General features: G+C 36.4%; 1 protein-coding gene across 10 annotated transcripts in view; it reads right to left on the reverse strand.

Moving 5' to 3' along the window:
- ULK4 (unc-51 like kinase 4) overlaps window positions 1–22,982 on the reverse strand; it is a 215,276-nt gene that overhangs the window by 93,575 nt on the left and 98,719 nt on the right. The window lies entirely within an intron of this gene.

Below are 22,982 nucleotides of genomic sequence, written 5' to 3' on the forward strand. Positions count from 1 at the left end.
ACAGGGAAATTGAATCTATCTGAATGAGGAAAGAATGCTTTTCTCTACCCATTGTAGTTGGGTTGAGAGACATATTCGAGCTGTCAGAAGTGGCAGGAAAAACACATTTACATGTTTAATATTTTTGACTTTACTCCTTGCTTTAGGCCTTCTACCCTCAAAATACTATTTAGTTTGAAAAGCATTGTTTTTCCCACACATTCACATTTACTCAATCTGTAATTGCAACAGAGAAAGTTGATAACTAATTAATTCAAGTTACCTTAAACTTGAAAACAATGAAGGGCTGTTAAATTTAAAAAAAAAAAAAGTCTGCTGAATCTTCTGTTGCCAGAAGCATTGTATAGTTTGACTACATGTTGCACCTTCAAAATACATCATTCCTCAATTTCTATTATTACTTCTTTTAGGAATTATTTAAGTAGCTGATTAATAGCCTGAAAGATATTAGGAAATTCTCTTTATATCTTTTTTTTTTTTTAATCAGTCTGTACATCTCATTTGTGGACACCTGTTCATAGATATTTTGCACATTCCCAAGAGACACACATTTAGCAAACAAGCATACTGAACAGCCAGGCTCTACCAGCTATCAATCTACTCAGCTCAAAGTACACATACTACTGTGCATGGATGTCCTAGGAAACTCATCCTCTAGCCTTACCCCACTCAAGTTACTCCTGGAGCAACTACATCTGTTAGTTGATATCAAGGCACCAAACCACATGGCAGGAAACGGGAGCACTAACAATATTCCTCAGGGAACAGACTGGCAGAAATGCTGGAAAGTAACACAACCAGCATCATTTTCCCATGAGAGAGAGGGCATTTCTTTCATGTTTCTCTCCTGGGCTTAGACAGAAGCAATTATGCTCTAAGCAAACTATACTCCTACTAGGACACTAAGCAGTTAAGGCAAGAGAAATTATGAACTGATTGCTGCAAATGAAAACTCTACATTGCAAAACACTGTGTTTATTCGGTGTAAGAAATTATTAAATAAGTCTATTAATGACTACAGTGATTTTTTTTGTGGTGTTATACTCAATAGATATTATCTCTTAAACAATAAGGTTGTTTTCTCAGTAGTGAAATCCATCTGTACTCCAAAGAAATACTATAGGGAGATTTTATTTGGCATGATCTTTCTGTGTGTAATATCCATAGTCAGGATGAGACAATTCATGATAGATTCAGCAACTGAATTACAACAACTTCCAAATCATTAGTCTTGTCCCTTCCTTCTGACATTGCAGAAGATTACAGAATTGGGTATCTCCTCCATTTTAGCATTTTTGTTTCCAGATGTCTAAACATTGAAAAAAAGTAGAATGCATAGTAGACTAATGTATGTGTTGGGTTTGTTGGTTTGGGGTTTTTTGATCAGTTAATTACGGACCATGGACATTAGCAAACCTTTACCATAATCACATTATTAAATATTTCCAAACCCAGAAAACAAAAAAACATTTTGAGTATGTTACAGTATCTTTGTGAACTACAGGAATGGAGTTGAAAGGTTAACTATCTCTATAAAGTTTCTTCTTCCATAAATTAGTGGTATATAGTCTTTATTCTCAATTCTATCTCAAGTTAATGTTCCTGATAAACAGTATTTGTATTACACAAACACATTTTGATACCCCATGCATCACAGTGTTATCTTGGCACTTATTCAAGAACTTGAAGATGAATGTATTTTCTTCTTATGCCAGGCTGTGGATATGAATTCCAAGAATAAAAGGAGCTGAGGTGGATTCAGTGGTCTGAACAGAACTGAACTATGATAGTGGAACAAGGTCAGAATTCAAAGCAGTCTCAACTCCGTGTGTGCACTGTTACATATAGGTAAAACCCTACAAAAGAAAGGCCTTGTAAAACATGGTTCAGGCCTTGTTATTTTGGCTAAGCTATCCTCATAAGTTCCCCGTGAGAAAAGAATTCTAACAGTGAAAAGCAGTTTGCATAACAATCTATTCTTGCGAGAAGATAGTTTGCACCTGTGAAAACTATCCTGGACCACTGGAAAAAAAAAATGTAAACATCTGTGGAGAAAGAAAGCCTGAGCAGGTATGCACACAAGCACTTACCAAAGAACTGTACGGCAAGAAAGTTACTTACCAACTAGAATTAAACACAATACTTTAGAAAACTGTATAAAAATAGGCTGCAACATTAAAGTGGAGCTTTTGCCACTTAACTTTAAAAGTGTCATGTCTGTCTTTGACCTCAAGCAACAGCGCACCACAGTGATTAAAACTCTCCTGAGTGTAAGTGGATTTGATACACATATTTAAGCTAAATAAGACTTGAAGCATTTGCTACCTCTCTTAATGCCAGTTTACAAACATAAGTATTTTTACAATCCTGGCCTAAAAATTACAGTGTTTATATAGCCACCAAAAGCTTCATTGCTTTCAGAGGAAAAAGGAAATGAGTCTGGTATTAAGAGCCATGTTTGGATACATTTGGAAGGAGCAGTTTGTATTCACAGCCAGAGAACTTCTCAACTGGAACAAATAATAATGATACAAAAAAGATAGCAAAAGGAAGTACAGTTTCTTATTCTATATACATACTGGAAACACTCTTTTTCTTGTAAACACAACAGGCAGGAAATTTACTGCTATCCAAAAATCTCCCACAGACATACAAACCATTGATCACCTTAACTTGGTGTCCAACAAACAAGCCACCAACCCCATTCCCTAATTAAATTCTGTACAAGACTAACATGATTTTGCTTTATTACTGTTTATTAGAAGAAACAGGATGTAGTCAAGAGGAAAAATTAAAAAGAACGAGTAAATAAATCTAGAGACTAGAGAGAATTTCAAGGTTAAATGACCATACCTTCTCCTCGCTTAATTTTTTCCAGGATATTGCTGCAGTTTCCAGACTCTACAGAATTTGCTTTTATACCAGCTATGCCTGTGGCACCAGAACTAAAGACAGTGGATGTATCTTAGTTATGTTGGCCTGGGACAGAAATAGTGGTTTTTCCATCACACTGTAATTTTTATTCATTTTCTTCCTGCTTTGCATTTAATTCTTATTTTGTCTGTACCTGTAACCCTAGAAAAAGTGAACATGATGTTCACTTTAGTAGGTCATATTCCAGGTACATACATTTCAGAAACATACTTATGAAGTGACAACCCCATTTTAGCTCTATAAAATAGCATGAATGCAGTGTCAGTCACAGGAATAACATCTTCCAGCCACTGGAATTCACTGATATTGAAAGACAAGTGTTGCCTTAGCTAGCAACAGTCTGATGATGCTAGGCCACAGAACAGCATCTGAAAGAGAACTGATGAGAAAGAAGCAAAATGGAGAAAGAAATGACAGTTAACAAAAATAGCAATAATAGTAATTATTATTACTCAAAATATACTTACTATCTGAGTTCTATAATAAATTTTTATGTGCTAATAGATTTTTATTCTTGTGAATTTAAGATAGGATCTAAGTAAAAGAGAATAGGTATAGATTGCATATACAGAAGAAATTATTTGCAACAAGGGTGCTGAGACACTGGCACAGTTTTCCTAGAAAAGTTATGGATACCCCATCCTTCTAACTGTTCCAGGCCTGGCTGAACAGGCAGGAAACTGGGTCTAGTGAATTACATCCCTACCCAGGACAGGAGGGTTAGAACTAGATGATAGTTAAAGATGTCTTCCAACCCAAACGATTCTATGATTCTTTGATTTAGTTCTCATCACTCAGAATATTAAGCTAAGAAGAAAAAGACAAAAAAAAGTAATTGCTCCACTGAGTGTATGAACAAGAATAGAGCAAAAATAATTTTGGACTAGCCTGAGCCTTGGTGGCAATCTCAATAGCACCAGGCAATAAACAGCTTAAAAAATTACAGTCACTCAGCATTACAGGGTCACCTGATACCCCACTGATATTCCCTGAAGCATCGTGTGCACTTGCCTGGCACAAACCAAGCAACCACTTCCGAAAACTCTTACTCTCTCACCTGTTCTAAAGTCAATTCCTACATTGCAAAGAAGAGCAATGGCACAACTTACAATTTAAAAGCTTAACTCACATCTACAAGAAAACAAGGAAAGGAAACCAATTCAGTTTCTCATAAGCATTTGCAAAAGAGTATCAGATGCTATGACTTGAAAAAAAGTGTACTTCTTGCTGCTAAATATGATACCATATTTAATTTATTCCATTTTCATCAGAGATTAACAGATGGTTCAAAGAATCAGAAATGGCTAAGTTCAGCAAAATAGGAGGCACTTCTAAGCAAGTTCTACTTCTTTCTCAAAGACAAAGGAAGTTATACTGCATTTTGTTATTATGATTATTAAGAATATATTGAACAGCATTTTTCTTTCTGCACATCTTTCCAGGGTAATCTCCATATAATTTATTATAGTTTTCTTCTTAGTCTCACCCCATCTCTTTCCCCAAGTCATTTCATTTTAAACACCTACATACTGATTCAAGAAATCAACTTTAAGAATACAGGTTTGAAAATTACTATATTTCACGAAAATAAATTCCACTTAATGACAGAGATACATTTCAGTCATCAATATGTAGGGCATAGGTTCACTTAAAATCTTCCTGATTTTCATCACTGTTAAGGCAGTTATTGCCTAGAAACATAGGAGACTCCAGTGCCTTCAATCCCCTAAAGAGTAACGGTTTTCTGTCCTTCATATAGCTGATTTCAGTAGTAAACAGGCACTAAATGATTATATGAGAACTTATAACTGTTGCTTTATAAGGAGGATAGAATCCATTAAATACGTACATACAGACACATGAATATGCATACATGCATCTTTTCTCATAAAGTATTTCAACTATGACATAAAAAATTCAAATGAAACTATTCTAGCAGTGCTGAAAAATCAATGACTTGAGACTCAACGCTGTTTCAGAACGGAGCCAGACTTACAATTTCCTTAAATGTTTAAGGCTTCAAACAAGCATTCCCAGTGTGCACTGACACATTCGCTATGTTATCACACTGCCTGTATCCCATAGTGGTTTGCTATCTTACAAGAAATGTAGAGGACTTAAGTTCTTTCATTTCTCCTCATTTTCAGTGGAAGTCCAGATCATCAGTAGGCTCTGTGACAAGGAAAACTTAGTAGATACAAACTGAAGCAACATCAGTTGGAGATGGTGAGAGATGGAAGTAAAACATCTTGCTTAGTAGTCAAAATATTTATTTTGAGCTTCAGAAACCCAGAGTCAGCCGTATCCTCTAGGGTGATTTTGAACTTGGATCTGCACATGGGCCCTTCCCCTAAAGCATTCCTGACTGACATGCCACTGGCTACCCTGAGATCTGCCTTCCTCCTCTACCTCCCATGCAACTGTGGGCAGAAAATTCATCCTGAACAAAAGTAGCCCTTCCTAGAGAAACATGCATCCAACTTAGAATAACAATGAAACACTGAAATACCTTTATACTTCGTCCCCCAAACAATAGACTGGAATCCTGAAAACAAATGGAGCCATGACCACAGAATCACAGAATATTCTGAGGTGGGAAGGACCCGCAAGGATCACTGAGTCCAGCTCTGAAGTGAATAGTCCATACAGGGTTCAACCCCACAACCTTGGTCCTCTGACCAACTGAGCTGATCAGCAAGGTTCTGCTGCTCCACTCAAGTTGTCTACCAGCAAAGGGCAGCTTTATTCTCATTTGAATTCATAGCCTGAAAAGGAGTTGGATATTTTTAGATCAAAATAACATTTTGATGCTAAGAGAGAGGCACAAAATATCATCGAGAACTAAATTTAATAACACTAGAGGCCAGACAAATTTTAGCCCATATGTGGTGGCACACAATGTGTCATTGCATCATAAAAGGAAAGAATAAAGAAAAATAATAAAAAAGAAACCAAAACCCAAGTAAAAATCACCCAAAAAACCAAACCAAAAAAAGCCCATAAAACCCCCAAAAATTATACCACTGGATAAGACAGCATAGAAACATTTTTTATATGAAGAAATTAAAACATAAGATTTGTTAGAACACGGAATCCTAGTAATAACTAAATTAACAAATTTTAATTACTCATAATAAGCCACCTCAGAATTATTAGGTAGCTATATCAGTCTTTTACTTCATTTCACTCAATTTATACTCCCTGAACAGTTATTCATACTGAAAAATGTGTACAATAGATGTGAGGGAATAAAAGGATCAAAGAGGAAAACAGCTAAAATATATCTGAAAAGCTGGTAACAGAAATTTTACAAAAGCCAGGGAGAGGAGACTAGAGTATCATTAGCCATTTTTATATCCTAATGGAACATGCAAGTTTCAGTCTGTTACTAAGAGTGGGTCCATGGCAAAGAGCCCAAATGAGGTCTGAGAAAGCATAATGTACCTTTAATGATTGAAATAGCAAGAAAATTAAATCTAATCATGTTTCATTAAGCATACTTTAGCTCCTATTTTTACTAAATTATTCTATTATGATTTCCCAACTGTCTGTTGAAATAACCTTTTACAGCAATCTAATTCACCATCATAAACAAGTCTCATTTCTCACAATGAAGCCCCCTGGGATTAGTGAGAGGAGATGGAAAATCTAAACCTTGCCAATCCTGCAACCACTAAGGTAACCACTCAGGGAGACAAAGATTTTTGTTTTCCTATTTGTGGCTGAGATCATTAAGATATAATTAGAAATGTATTCATGAGTATCAGAGCGTCTGTTATGGAGATACCATTCGCCCAACAAGCATCCTCTATACTAGTCTTTAATAAGCACGGGAGCAGGCATAATTCCCACTTCACTCTCTGGAGAGTTCTGCATTAAACGGACTGCATTAGACATCCCTCTCACTCCCTGCTTTTTAATGGAATCTTATACATGCATGCACTATTTTCTCAGACTCCATTGTTATCAGAACTGCTAGTCTGTTTGCTTTCAGCAATATGCTCCTGCAGTGCCATCCAGATGTGAGCCCTAAAGATAGCTACGTGCACGGAATTTAAATCCTGCTCCAGAACTTGACACAGGGCAAGCAAATGTAGAACTTGAGAAAATACAGAAAGTAATGGATTGTTTACAGAATAATCCTTGGTTCTCTGCAGCAGTGAAAGGAGCTATCAGCCCTCATACACATCCTTTCTGCTTTAGTCAAATGAATGAAATATGCACCAAGGAGAAATATTGCACTTTACTCCAATAGGTAACTGAAAGAAATCTGGTTTTCCTTTGTAAAGACCTTAATTATTGCCAAACTCCATATCAAATAAAATGACAGCAAGAGAAAATTAAAAGCAATGTCACCCACCAAACAGTGCTTAAGTATCTGCCACAGAAATCAGTTTGAGGCCCTCAGTTAAACTGCAGAGTAAACTGTCAGTCAACACATTTAGCATCACAGTGTTTGAACAGGTTATCATCTTATTTGGTAGTCAGCAATTTGAAAGGAGCCCACCATATGAAATGGCACAATTTTGCTTCCTGTACCCACGTGATCAGTAGAGAAACACTTGATTGAAATATCCAATGGGCAGAAATGGAACCTTGTAATATAAACAGGGGACTCAAAAGTGAAATCTAAGAGGAAAGGAAAAAAAACTACCAAAATTTCAGCCGAGTCCTTGAGATGATGCTCTATTATAATTGTAATTAGAAAGTTACAGTGGGCAAACTAAGATCGTGTCATGGAAGGCTTCATCTTTTTGCATACATATGGTTAATGAATCTACCTTAGCAAAGCAATGATTTTTAAGCTTGCCTACAAAAACATTTTACAAAAGAAAATATATCTAGAAACTAAGCATTTACTATAATGAGTAAATGACGACAGTTGAAAACAGAAGTAAAAAGTAGAATATTAAGATTTAAATTGTTTTGTTTTGTAGAAGACTGACATTCTAAAATCTAATTATCACCCTGCAATACAAACTCTTCAGGAAGACATTAACACAAGAAATGCATAAAGAATACATGACTGAAGCCAAACCAGACAAATTTCTAGATAAATGATCAGAGTTCAGATGCATAATGTGGAAACTTCTGCCAGCCAGAAACCATTCACGGACATTGAATATTCTTTAAGAAACTCTGTTGTGAGGCGCACAACAGTTCAGTACCTTAGTCATCAGAATACAGGTGGTCAATAAAGGTACAGTCAGCAACTGCTGCATTCCTATGCCAATATTTATTGAGATTAGATTAAGAGATGTACCTCAGCTGTTTGACAGAACAGTGATAATGTCACAGTAAAATTCTGGTCACAAGATCAATAAATCTGACTCTGAAAAACATGTATCCCAGATTTACTTTTATATTTTCCCTTAAATGCTTTCTCTTTTTCTTGACATTTATATTAGCAGGAACAGTAAATTAACAATTTGCTCTTAATCATCCTGACAAACATGAAATGTGGAAGAAGTGAGATTTTGTGTTAAAATTGCTTCTACGGCAAAAATAAATTAATTTTTAAATGTAGACATTAATCACCTTGGGTGAACATTTTCTGTATTACCCATTTAAAATTTTTCATAAAATTCAAAGAAACTATGGTAAGGTCATGATTTCTCCCTATAACTTGATAGTTGAAGGTGATAGAGGACACACTTTGGTACTAGACTTGTGAAGTCTCATATTACACATAATCTGTCTTTTTGCAGCATCTGCCTTTCCTGAATCATGATGCTACAGTCCCTCCTCTTCCACAGGTCTCCACGTGCCCCTCAGCTCCAGCCATGACCCAGGGAGAGCGGTGGGAGTGAGGGAATGTTGCAGTGCTGCACTCCAGCCAGCAGTTACAGACAAAAGTAGCCCTGCTGGCTTCCCCAAGCTGTTCTTCCGCTCCCTCTTCTGCTGCTCACAATTAACTGCCACAGAACTCTTGGCACCAGGCACATCTCTTCTTTTTTTTACATCACATGATACAGTATGGAGAACACTTACAAGGTCACAGAGACTTCAAGATTGCTAACATAAATAATTTGAGATTGTCACACACGTGTACATATATGGGCATATTTTACATATTACATACATGCAGACATATATATATATGAATATTACTATCTGACTACGGGAAAAGAACTAAATAAACAAAATGAAATGTGTCCAAGGCATGGGCACTGCAAGACTGTGACAATAGGAAAAAAAGCCTAAAGAATGGGAGGTGAGATTTATCAGTTACTGATAAAAGTGGGGGAGGATGAACAACGAAAGATAAAGAATTTAATTTGTTTAATCTTATTCATAGCAGAACCAGTTACCCGTCTAGAAGATTAACTACTTTAGTTACATTGCTTAAATTAAAATGTAGGAGAAAGGCCGTAAATGCTACCAACTTTTGGAGGAAAGGGGTGAGACAGAAGTAAGATGGATTCTGAAGATGATGATGCCAGTTAAATCTCTAATTAAAAAAGAGCACAATTATCTCTTTACCCATCCCAAACCACCTCCCAAATATTTTTTCCCTAACTGGGAAAACTGTCTCATTATAATGACTGAGTGATGCTTTGATGCAATAAAAATTCTGCAAAACTGTGCTACATTAAGCATTGACAATTCTGAAACTTGTTCATAAACAATGGCTAAATACTAATTCTTAAAGAACATCCAAACTTCTCTGTGAATTCCTCAGATTACTGTTAATTTTTAAGTCCACAGCCAGCCAAATAAACAGTACAGACTGAAAATTAACCCCATAACTCAGAGCTGTGTATTTTTAACTAGTTAATTTCTCTAAGAGACAACTTGCTTCAGAAAACAAGTCAATCTGTTTAAGTCATAAAATTAAACTGGTTTCTCATATAAAAATGGGAGTTGCAAGACAAATTTCTGCAGCTAGTAACTAAAATCTCACAATATAGAAAGGTTCCCATCCATTCATTTTTAGTATGCAAAGCAGACTGACTCAGTTCAAATAGGTCTGCCTACCCTAACAACATACCTAAAACACTTGACAAGAGAAGAAGCCCCACATGACAAGTATACTGAACATTTTCCTCAGCCTTCAGGAATTCACAGCCCAAGGACTTTGAGCCAGAAGCAGACTTTATACACATAATAGCTCTCAATGGATTTTTCTTCCATTAATTTGCCCAGTTTATTTTTTAATTCAAGTAAACTGTGGATACCATGGAGCAGAGCTAAAAGCTGAACATAACCTTACAGAAAAAAGAAATTGACCTTTTGTCAATTTTTCAGATCCCAACTGCAAGTTTTCTTTAGTTCTTATAATGCAGAAACCATTCAGATCTTGTGTGAGTAGAGACAGCGAGCAGCAATACTGTTCCCTATTCACCTGACTACGGCATGTATACATAAAGATCACATCTGCCCCCCATCCACCACCTTCCAGATTAAAGCATACAGAGGAATAATCTCTTTCACAGTGGCCATTCCAGACCTTTGAGTATCTCAGGTTTGTTTTTTTTTTCTTTACGCTATTTGCAGTTCTACTGTAAACATTTTGAGATGGGGAACCAAAATCCACACATGGAGCAACACGCACAATGATTCTCTGCCTACCACTGCAATACTTCCTCTTACAAGGAGTAATATTCAGTGTGTTTCCCAGACCAGGACAAACAATTAAACCGATGTTTTTATTAGACCATGTTTTTATCTAACCACAATATCTCATTCCTGAGTGATAATGGCAACACATCTTGCACCTCTGCACACGTAGAGCTGCAACCGTAGACAGCAGTCTCACATTGTGCAATACTTCAGAACACGTACAGGTTTCATATCTGCTTTGAAAAGGGGTGCAAATTAAACTGAAAGTGAATAGCATTAGGTGTCAAAAAAACTTGAGAGGATTTTAATTACATGAATAATCACAAGATCCTGAAGGTTATCCACAAAACTTCGATCAAAAAAGGCTCAAATCAAGTGTGATGAAAGAATATGTGAATGCTGAACAGCTTTATGACTACAAAAAAACCTAAACCAAAACCAACCTAACCAAATACTGTTTAAGAGGGGGAAAACTTTGCTTTAGAACCTCTGCACTGTGAACTTTGTAAGTTCTTAAAAGACTGTATTTGCTGAAAAAGTGAGAGGGAGAGAACATGAGCACCAATTGTGTTTCTATCCAAGCCTTAGGGCTGTCTGTGGTGATGGTCAGTCCAGACTTCTCACTCCTGCTGTTGGTGAAATCCATCACTAAGGAACGCAAGCTCAATACCCTTCTGCTTTAAGGGTTTTGAGCTTTCCCAAGACTGACAGACTGATGTGTCATCTAAAATGAAATTCCTGATAAAATGTTCTGTGAACATTGAAAAAGGTTATAAACTCTTCTTTCAAGCTGGACTGGGGGAACAAAAACAATCATTCTGATAGAAGGGGCTAGACAGAACAAAGTACTATAAAACAAAGCACTGAAGAATTTTTATTAAAGTTTTCTATCCATATAAAGTGAAATAAAAGAGAAATTATTTCCCTATCAGGGAAAAGAGTCATGTATTTTCCATACTTTTAAAAGTTTGGGGTTTTTTTACAGATGATTCTTCACCTAAATACTATAAAATTCTTCTTGCTACATATTTCAAATATTCTTCAAATCTTAACTGTCCTAAAACTCATAGAGTTCAAAAAAAAAAAAAAAAAAGTCTTAGTTAACATTTAAGTAAATGTGTCTTCCAAGAAATAAAATCTAATAGCATCAGCTTTATCTGTCGTGGAATGCTGAAGTTAGCAAGTTCTCTTAAGGGTCAGAGCTGCACAGTTTGTAAGTAAAAATATAATCATTAGGAAAAATTCTCCACAATAATATTCAAACAACTCAATCCTAAAATTTTTTAAAACCTGCTTAGAACACTGTTAAAAACCCACAAGACTCATATTTCAGGTAACCTTGCATAAATGTCCAAGTGTATTGAGAGACAAAGCAAGTTGGTAGAAACACTCAGTGACTTTATACACCCATCCATTCAACCCTGACCTACAATCTGCCTTGGATTTGGTTCATAAAACACCACCCTCATGCAGTATAAAATGTAGATGGCTCAGATGAAGAAGAAGTGGGAGAGGAGCCAAGCCAGCTGAATCAGCATTGCCACTTCAGTCCATCCACTTTGCTTACTTAAAGGTCAACGCATACAAGTTATTAGGAAGCAGGAAAAAAATGAAGAGCTCAAAAATCCAAACTCACCTGAAAGACTACTGACTTGGATCCTAGTCTAGAGGAGTTAATGTATCTAAGTACAGACAGGGCTCAATGTACAGTAGCTACCATGCTAGGAGATAACCTGTGGGGTAATTTTTGTTCAGTTGGTTGATTTTTAGGAAGATGGACTGGACCGGGAAAATCAAATCACAGAATAACATATCATTGAAGGTGCATCTGGAGCTCTCCAGTCTAGCTGGCTACTTGGCTCAGGCTGCATAGAGTCTCCAAACATGGAGATGTTACAACCTCTCTCACCTCTCGTTCCAGTGTTTGACCACCCTCCCCACAGCAAAAAGGTTTTTTTAAATCAAGCTGGAATTTCCCATCTTCCAGCTTATATTCATCCTGTCATCTCTCCATTATGCACTGCTAAGTCAAGTCTGGCTTCATCTTTTCTGTACTGTCCCATGAGGCAGCTACAGGCAAGAAAAAGATGTCCCCAAGATTTCTTGTCAAATGTTGTATGAAACTTCTTTTCTCATCCTCCCCATGTGTGCCATCTGCTTCAGACCCCCTGATCATCAGGGTGGGCTTTCTCCAAGATGTCAAAGGTTCAGGGTAAGTACAATTATATCTTTTACAATATATTTTATTTTTTTCTCTGAACACAGTATTTGAAAACTATGGAGTCCCTGGAAGCCCTCAGGACAATTCCCAGGGTATTGCCCTGGAAGGATAGACCACAAAGTCTTCCCTGCCTAGCCTGAAAGAGAGGATCTTCCCCATGGTGCTTTTCACATCATGGTCTGCCCCAGTCTCTCATCTCCCCATGCCCCTGGTTCTTGTGGTTTCTCCTTTCCCTGTTTCCCTATTGGTGGTGGCATCCTGGGTGGCTGGCCCCATTTTCCCCATAGGTCACTGACCTCTGCCCTGTCTCCTGTACTGCCCCCATGCCCTCAGGTCATTGGCTGCTGACCCCATACTTAAGCCTGTTCACAGCATGTGGCCTGGTCTTTGTTCCTGATCTTCCTTCGGTGCCTGAAATAAACCTCGCTGCAACTGATTTCATACAGAGGCCCTTCTTGGCTCTCTTTGCCGAGCTTAGCCATGGCACGTGTGGATGTGTGAGCTAGGCTGCTTTGCCTGAATCCTCCCCCAAGTGGCTTTTCCACAGGAGATGCTTATTGGGCTATATAGGTAGTAGCTCCTCATCTAAAAAGCACACTGCTACTGAAAACTATGTATTCCAAACTAGTTTAGCCTTCCAAGAAAAACTATCTTTGAAGAGAATAGAATGTTCAGAATAACCACTATTACCGCATTTGTAACTGGAGGCGTTTAAAAGAGGTGCCAACTACCAACAACCAGCAAGGTCCAAAGAACAATAGGCAATCCTCTAAATACAGGACAAACCTAGTGGATTTTGAGCAATAGCCAAGGGCCGGCACACAGTAACAAGTAAATGCTCTACCCTTTGTAGGTGCAGAGACCTTTAAAACAACTGTTGTGCTGGATCTTAAGTCATCCCTGAAGGGATCATTTCGTACTTCATACCATAACTCGGGATAAATATTAGAGTTATAGTTACTCATTATTTGCTTTGAACAGAGCTTAAACTGCATCATCACCATGTATCCCTGCAGCATCCTGTTTGTCCCAATCAACAGAAGATGCAAAAAGACCAGAGGCCCCGGCTGGGCTCTAGGTCCCTTTGGAGCAACTGTGAAATGTTCCTGGGATGGTCAGAGCAATGATGTGATAAATGCATGGGATCTGCCATGCAAGGAACAACAGTGATCGTTACTTTGTAACAACTTTTTCTTTAACATTGTGAATATATTTTTTTGGAAAAGACAACTTGTAAGATATTATACCATAATACACAAAAGAACAATCCACTCTGGACAACTGTAGAAACATTTATGAAAAAACCCACCTTCACAAAACCAGTATGTCTGCCTGCTTATTGAAGATCAGTAATATATAATGTGAAGAGTGAGATCAAAGAAATGGAAAACAGTAACAACATCATAAAACTCAGAAATGTGTTTCAGTATAAGCAGTAACCATGCTACTATTTTTGCAAAGTACAGATACCTATGCACTTCACCATCCGTTTGTGATTTTCTTACCCAGTACAATATAGCTAGCTTTAAAATCTTGCTACAGTCTTTTAGATTCATATTTATTATCGGTACAATTTTCAACTTTTAAGACAGTATAAATAAATAACTGCTAACAAATACATAGGAATATTGTTTATACATGAGTTTTCTTATGTCCCTTAGCACTGCGTATAAAATAGAAAAAAAATAGCTGGGTAGCATGCACACTAAAATATTAGTGTCCAGCATTAGAAAACAATTCCTTTAAGATGTAAATAGCTGAATTTTCTTCCTATACAAGAACATAATTTTGTCGCAAGTGCTGTGGACTCAATTTTTCTCTCAGGAGTGGAGCTCCAGGTGATTTAGTAAATAATTTTATTCCCTTCCCTAACAGGAGCACTGGTTCAAAGTAATTTTCCAGATAAGAAGGAGAGTGATAGAATGATATGCTGTAGCAATACTTCTCTTTTTTAAAAACATCATTTTATTATGCAGAATATCAATTTATACTATTAAAATTATTTAAAGGATGGCTCTGCTTCCCGTCACTTCTTTCTCCATCAGCAATCCTACTGGGATAGATCTACTCAGACATACAGTCATGAAATAGGCTGCCCATATTTACTTAGTGCTTCTCATAACAAAATTTGAATACCTTCTAAATATTAATGAATTCACCTTCTCTACGTTCTTGTGATGTACATTTATAGTTTAGATATTACCTTACCATAAGAAAAAAATCAATAAAGATTTTTTTTTGCATAAGGTCCAGTTGGGACCTTAAATAGGCTTAGTTTCAGAATAATGAGAACCAATTGCTGAGTTTTCTCAGAGTAAAGGTGTTCATTGGACACCCAAAGAACAGAAGCACAACAAGCACATGGTGAAAAAGAAAGCTTACACAGTTTTCCCAAGGTCAAGAATCAATGCAGATCAGCAGCAGGAATAGGAAGAAGTTCTCTCAATTCTCTCACTACTCTGTCAACAAGCCCATTCTTCATCCCACAAATCACGTACTTCAAGTTTTCAGTTTTTTCATTAACCTGTTCTAAAATATTTGTAACAAATACACATTTAACTACTTCAAAAAGAAAGTTGAATTAAAGACAGCCAAAATTATTTGACCCGAGCAACTCTACAAGAAAAGTTGAAAATCAGCCAGTAATACCATCCAAAAAAAAAAAAATCACACCCCTAATACCAATCATTTTTTCAATGTGATGGGTGGAAATAAATAATTCCAGCTCTGTTTAAAGTTGACAGCTGTTAGCTCCGAGTTGGCTGGAGACATCTTCATGAATTGCTGCCACACACTGCCTGCAGCACAGACAACTCTTAAGCTCTGTGGTTGCAGCAAACAGGCTGAAAGTCTAGCATACATCACAATGATACTGAAAAAGCAAAATGTTTCTGCCATTGTTTGCAGGAAAGTGCCTCTGCAAAGGGAACTTTATTGACCTTCTCACTGAGGAACAAAGGGCTGGAGGGACAGTGCTATGGAAAAGGACCTGGGGTCCTGGTTGATGGCAAGTTGAATGAGTCAGCAGTGCCCTGGCAGTCAGGAGGGCCAAGTGTGTTCTGGGGTGCATCAGGGACAGCATCACCAGCCGGGCAAGGGAGGAGACTGTCCCCTCTGCTCTGCACTGAGGTGGCCTCACCTCAAGTGCTGCAGGCAGCTGGGGGCAGGTTTGGGCACTACAATGTAGGAGGACACCAAACTATTAGAGCATGTCCAGAGAAGGGTAAAAAGGATGGTGGAAGGTCTCAAGAACAAGAGCTACAAGGAGCACATGAGGTCACTTAGCTTGCTCAGCTTGGAAAGGAAAAGGCTCAGGGGAGACCTAATCACAGTCTATGACTTCCTCAAATGAGGCAGCAGAGGCGAGATGCTGATCTCTCTCTGGTCACCATCAATAAGACTCAAGGAAATGAAATGGAGCTGTGTCAGGGGAAGTTCAGATTGGACATTAGGAAAAGATTCTTCACTGAGTAGGTGGCTGGGCACTGGAAGAGGCTCCCCAGGGAAGTGGTTGCAGCACAACACCTGATATATTACAAGGAGCATCTGGACAATACTCTTAGTTATATGATGACTAAGGTAGCTCTGAAGGAAGCAAGAGCTAGACACTACAATCCTTACTAGTCCTTTCTAACTGCAGACAATCCATGGTTCAGTCATTGCTTTATCCATATGCAAAACCACTGCACATCACATGACAACATCTGGGGAAAGAAATCAAATGTCATGGGTTCCTGTTATTAATCACAATCAGAAATTGTTTTTATATCAAGTAGTTTGGCTTCTAATAATATTGTTATCTGTTAAGAACACAATAGTTACATATGAATAAATGTTAAGAATTCATTCCATGTACAGTGTTAATAATTGGAGAGATCAGTTGACCATAAGAGATTAACAACCCAATTCAGCACTAATCAAACATTTATGTGCATAAACACTTCCTCAGAAACTCCTGACTAAAAGATCACTAAAACAAAAGAAAAGAAAAAAAAACTGTTTCTGAAAATAAAACTTTCTATCAGCAGGATTCTTCTTCCTGCTAAAAAAATCTCAGGAGAGCTCCACTTAGACATGTTTATTCCCAGGAGTACAAATTCAGATATGCAAGCTTATCCCTTTTAAGTATACACTATTTTCAAGTCAGCAATTTAAAAGATATAAGTAGTCTCAGGAATCCCATCCTTAAACTGAAAGTGCTTAAGCAAGTTAACAGGGCAATGAACAATCCTAACATTCCTACCAGAGGAGCCATATTTTATTCCTGGAAAATTGGAAATTAACACACTGTACCTTACTGCCTTTTACAATGTCTTCTTTGGTCTATAGAAACTCTCCTATTAATTTGATTTTGCATTAAAAAGAGAATAAAGATTGTACCTTACTGAATGTTGACACAAGACTTCAATGCATTGGTAAGAAATTTGTCAGTTTGGAAAGGATTTAAACCATTCTCACTGGTGAGGTGTCCTACTCATAGTAAATTTTACATTTGCATTACATTCATCTTCTTTAAAGGATATCTCGTATTTTTTCCTCATTCCAAATACATAAATTCTAAGATAGTTCAACACTTTTTCACTAGTTTCTCCTAAACCCATCTTTGGATATTAAATGTCTTTCAAAACCGGCAATTATTTTGCTTTATAAACTACCCATTAAAATAGCGTTTTGGCATTTTCACTTTCAGGAATCTTCATAGACTACATTCCTAATCTGTCACAGCAGTTTTAAATATGTTGTCACAGCATACAATTTAACTATTAAATATGGTAGTTTTGAGGAAATGTGGATACTTCATAGAAAGAAAAAAAAAAAGAGATATTCATTATGGATACACTTAAGATTTCTAATATAACTAATGTCCATCCTGTAGAACCCATAAAAATCACTCCTAGAACCTAATTAGAAAGGTATCTTATAAGTGCAGGTTTTCCCTAATAGCAGTAATGAATTGGTGAAATACACCAGAAAGAGCCATTGCACTGAACACTTTTGTAACAGCACTGAAAATACAGAGAGGAACAGGAACACCACACACAAAGGTATTCAAATTAATAGTATTTCCTGTTCTTTAAAACCCATTTAGACTAAGCCTTCCCAGATATCTTTGTGTTGATTTTTCTACTAGAGAGCTGATTTTAAATTAAGGATTTAGTATGCCTACAGACATAAGTATGACATGCCTTCCACACATTAGTATGCCTACAGCAAGATGTCCAGAGCAATCAATCAGCATCAATCTTCTCATGGAAGCACAGAGCTGAAAGCTTTGACTTTAAGTCAAAGCTCATTCACAGCAAAGAAGACCAAGGGCCCATTCACACTAAATGCTAGAGCTTTTATTGTTTGCCAAATTTTCTATCCTAATTTTCTCCAGCTGATGAGTTCCGCAGCATAAACTTGGATCCTTTACAGAATATAAGAGAAAGACTCTCCTAGTCTTTTGTTTCAAGTACTCATCCTGGATCACTTAAGAGTACTTGCAACAGTTAGAAACATTCCTCCCATTCTTTCAGACAACCAACAAGATATGCACCACGCTGGACTAGGAGGTGGTTTCTTTAACAGACACAAATAAACTAATGCTTCAAATGCTGCAATAACCTCTGATCCATGTACTCTATACTTATCATCCAATGTGGCTGCTAGACAGCAAAATACCTCTACCTCTTCCATCAAATAATATATGTTTGTAATCTCTCACTGGAAAGTAGAAACCAAGCAAAAGAGGAATGATGAGGCTCATCTTTTTCCTCTCCAGTGTTTTTTTTTCTCCATTTTTATAATATTTTCACAGGTAAGACTGGCCATAAAACAACAAATTATTTTTAAATCATTCTAAGTGGATGGCTTTATTACTTTAACTGAGTCACAAGGAGTGGCATCTCTGACCATAACCATTTCCTGTGGCTTTTTCCTCCTACTAAAATTCAAAATGAAATACAGAATCCAACCATGGCTTCCACTTGGATGCTACACAACTTCTTTTCTACAACTTTTCTTTTTTTTATCATTGAAGGACTTTGATTAGAATTATATTTAACTAAAAGAAAAAAAAAGCAACCTAACTATACCGAAGGAACCTAGCTATACATGGCTATGTATCCTCTACTTAGACAAAATTTCCACAAAAGTGTCAGCATTCTTGAAAAAAAGATGTTACACAAGAAAGCCAGTTTCTTCTTTTAAAGTGCATGTTTATTTATTTTTTATGTAACTCTTACAATTTTTCTTTTGATTATGCTTAACTCATATTCTTTCCCTTGGTGAAAAATGTAACATTGAACTCTATTTTCAACTGCAATTAAACAAAGTGAGCAAAGCACACCTTCTAAAAGGACCAGTGACCGCCACCATAACAATGATTTGGAAGCATTTTGACCACTCAAGCATAGGTTGACTGCAGTCTATCAAAAACTTGAGTAGTATATGATCCTCTAACTTAAGATATCCAATACAGCCATCCAAAAGTACACAGGGACAGTATAAAACTTCAAAACAATACAATTAGGAAAATAAACAAAAATAAGAGCTTTCCACTGTATTTGAAGGAAAATAATTTAAAATATGTTACTCTTAAATTAATTTTAATTATTTCACAAATGTAAACAGAAGAGGTGGGCTTGCTTGTGTTACGAACAGAATGACAGTATAAATAAAACAACCACTGCATTTGAATCTTTAAAATAGACTCTGCAGTTTAGATATGAAGACACTATCTACTATTGATCATATTTAATAATATCATTTTTAAACACAGTAATATTCAATGTTATTATAAAGTAATTTTTATTGAAAGAAATTACCTTAAACTGTAACTGGCTGTTAAGATACAGAAATTCACCAAAAAAAATTAACAGCAAAACCTAATGTCTGTGATAATATGCTGGTGTGACTAAAAGCTACATCAGAAATTTTAATAGGATAAGCACAGAATTGACAACCGGGCCTTAAAAACAGGGCAGCACTGAGCTCCTAATCATAAGCATCATTAACTTTAATTTTAAAACTTAGTAGCAGAAAAACAGAATTTCCCCAACTACACAGAAATTCTTTTCTATGCAACAGCTTACATTCAGGTAACACTAAATGAAGACCTAGTAATATTTATGATGTTGCCTTTTTCAAAGTAACATAACATGGAAAATAGCATTTATGTCAACTTCACTGCTTGCTACTCAGCAAAATCTTGGTAGAATTCTAAAATAAAAATAGCCATAATTTACAAAAATGGCACTAAAACACTTTCAAATCCTTTATCAACCTCATTCCAGCATTATAACATAACAATCAAAATCAATATTTTGTAAATCATAAACTGATATTGATGACAGATGACATAGGGGTGACATTGCAAAATATATTAGAATACTAAGGAAGTAGCAGTAAAAGGCAGCAAGAAAGCAAAACATGAAATACATCCCACAGTAACTTTTCCTGCTCCAACCCCTTCTTCATCAACAGCAGCATTTCATATTTATACCTTATATCAACCCAACTTTTGGCATTATTTACATAATCATGGAATTTGGCTCATTATATTTAATTTTGCTACCAAGGGGAGTTTGCACCTTTTAATATTTTCACATTATGATGTCAGCTTTCCTTCTGCTTTTCAACCCCTTACAGTCCTGAAAATACTCATAAATTGTCAATATGTCTCAATTTTTCCACAGATGCACATCACTACATTTTCACTGATCACATTAGACATCGTTGCAAGATCGATGTCTACTAATGTTGCAGTCATACCTTCATATTGCTTTGTAGGACTACTTTTATAATCTATGCAACCACTAGCACCAGGATCTGGGATCATGGCATGGATGAAATTAATTTGCATTCAGGTAAACCATGAAATTCACCTCTGAAGTTCTGTAATGAAGAACTGTATTCAGGTTTTTCACATACAAACCATTTCATTAAGGTGCATTTCCTAAACGCAACTGAGTGTTGAGAGATGAATCAGTGCAGAGGGTTTCCAAGGGAACTCGAACTCTATTTAAAGCCTTTCACTAATTAGCTCAGTGACTAAACCCAGGTTCAGGTGAAGATAAATTATGGCTATTCTCTTAGAACAAATTTTAGGTAGACAGATTTTTTTTCACTGAACCAGTTTTTTGCTTGGCAACTATAACATTTACAAAATTGCAGTCATAAGTGATATGAAAAGATACTTTTCATATGCTTTGACTGTATTCAGAGATCTAACTAGTCAAGAGAGATGATAGAGGATAAAGAAATTTGCCAAATCTCAGTGTTACTGCTTAGACAACAACATTGGGTAGTGTGCAGTGGTGGTATAACTCTACATTGAAGAGCAGTGAAAAGCGGTCATATTAAAACTTATTTCTTGTGAACTGCTCAGTATCTGCAAGCCATCATGTCCTTGCTACTGTGCTAGCTAGATTAAAGTTAGTACATTCAATCCCACTTGGATTGTAGCACAGCCTAGAAACAAAGACTGCTCCTGGAAATGCTTTTTAATTTTGAGCCCACAGTATTTCCCTTCAGAGTCCAACAGAGTCAACATCTGTCAGTTGCATTGCAGGAAATAACATGAACTATATTTAATGATACATAGAAAATACATATTGGATATTAAGTCTTGGCATAGAAATTACTTAGTACTAGTAATAAACCATTGACTAAATAGCAATAGCTCTACACTAAATAACTGTCAGTATAAAACAGTATTGACTCTGAAGCATAATTCAATAGTTTAGGGTCTGGTAAAGGTCTAGATATAATAACACCGAGCTCAGCATTACTATTTGTGTTGATCCTTGAAACGGATAGAAGTATAAACCTAGATAAAGACTAGTTTATGGAGAATAATGGGAATCAAATTATATGCAACTCCCTTTACCCATATGAAAGAAAATTATTTCAGAAACCTGTAATGAAGGAATTTTTAATCTGTCCTGTTCAATACACTCTGTTCAAAAGACAAACATCCTAATGGTTAATCTTTCCAGTCTGATTTAGTCCTGGCTCCTGAGTTTTCCCAACTGCCTAGCATTCCTTTGCTGAGCTCAGTTTTCTGTAGGGAGAACAGATGAACGGTTGCCCCCCTCCTTTGCTGTTTCTGGTGTTACATCTTTGCATCCCTTGATTAAAACAAGACCACAGCTCACAGCCAGTGTACCGTTAAAGCCCAAATGCTGTATATGGCAACTGAAGCAATTACAGGTGTCCTTTCTGAACAAAGCATGTTGAAAGGGGAATTTTTTTTCTCCCTAAAAACTACATGATTTTTCCCTGACTCGAACCATAAACTCAAAGACAGCCATAGAGGTTCAAGAGAGCTGTGAAACCTTGAGAGACCACTAGTCAAGGAGGCAATTTTGAGCTAAACTGCTTTACTCCCTAAGAAAACACTGAATTATTTCTAGAACTCGTGAGGTCAAACTGCATGTCAGGGGAGGTCAGGAGGGAGCATTTATGACTGACTACAACTTTTCCTACTTACATGGTACGACATAAACACGTTTTAAATTCCATGACTACAGACACACTATACAAAAATTTTCAACACCTGGAAATATTTTGAGATCATAACCATGTTCAAATACTCATAGCTATGGACTAACATATATATATGTAAAGTTAAATTTCAAGATTCTAGCACCTGATGATATTTCAAACATTAACTAAATATTTAAGGATATTAATATGAAACATTTGACTTCCATATTTTACTGAGTTCTTCTTTTATTACTACCTAAAATTAGTACTTATCCTAGGTCAAAACTATTTATCAACTACAGTAAAATGTATGGTTTTATTCACAATACTTATCACAAAAAGAGATTTGTACATATATGAACACAAAATATCATAAAGCCTGTGTTCTGTATGCTGCTGGAAAAATCTATCATCACTAACAAGGTTACTTTAATAAAAAAAGGCTTATCTGGGTATGCAGTATTAAAGAGATTCAAAATGATAGGCAGTAAAATAAATCACTTCAAGGGAAGAGTGAAGATTAAAATACTGAAACTTAAAAAAGGAATATCAAAGTTGATTCAGAATCCCATTTACGAACCTCATCTATCCTGAATAAGACCGAATTTCAAGAATGACACAAAAGCAAGTATGCAATCTGCCTGCACTACATAAATTATGTGTATTTACTTATAATGCATATTTAATATTCATCAGCAGCATGCCTACAAGACAGGACACTTACCTGATACAACTTCATGAACTTAGAAATTTAAAAAATTAACAAGAGACTGCAATTTAACAATGAGAAGGG

The sequence above is a fragment of the Chamaea fasciata genome, unplaced genomic scaffold (assembly GCF_029207755.1).
Source record: "Chamaea fasciata isolate MVZ Bird 193981 ecotype frontalis unplaced genomic scaffold, bChaFas1.0.hap1 SCAF_1, whole genome shotgun sequence".
Classification (NCBI taxonomy): Eukaryota; Metazoa; Chordata; class Aves; order Passeriformes; family Sylviidae; genus Chamaea; species Chamaea fasciata.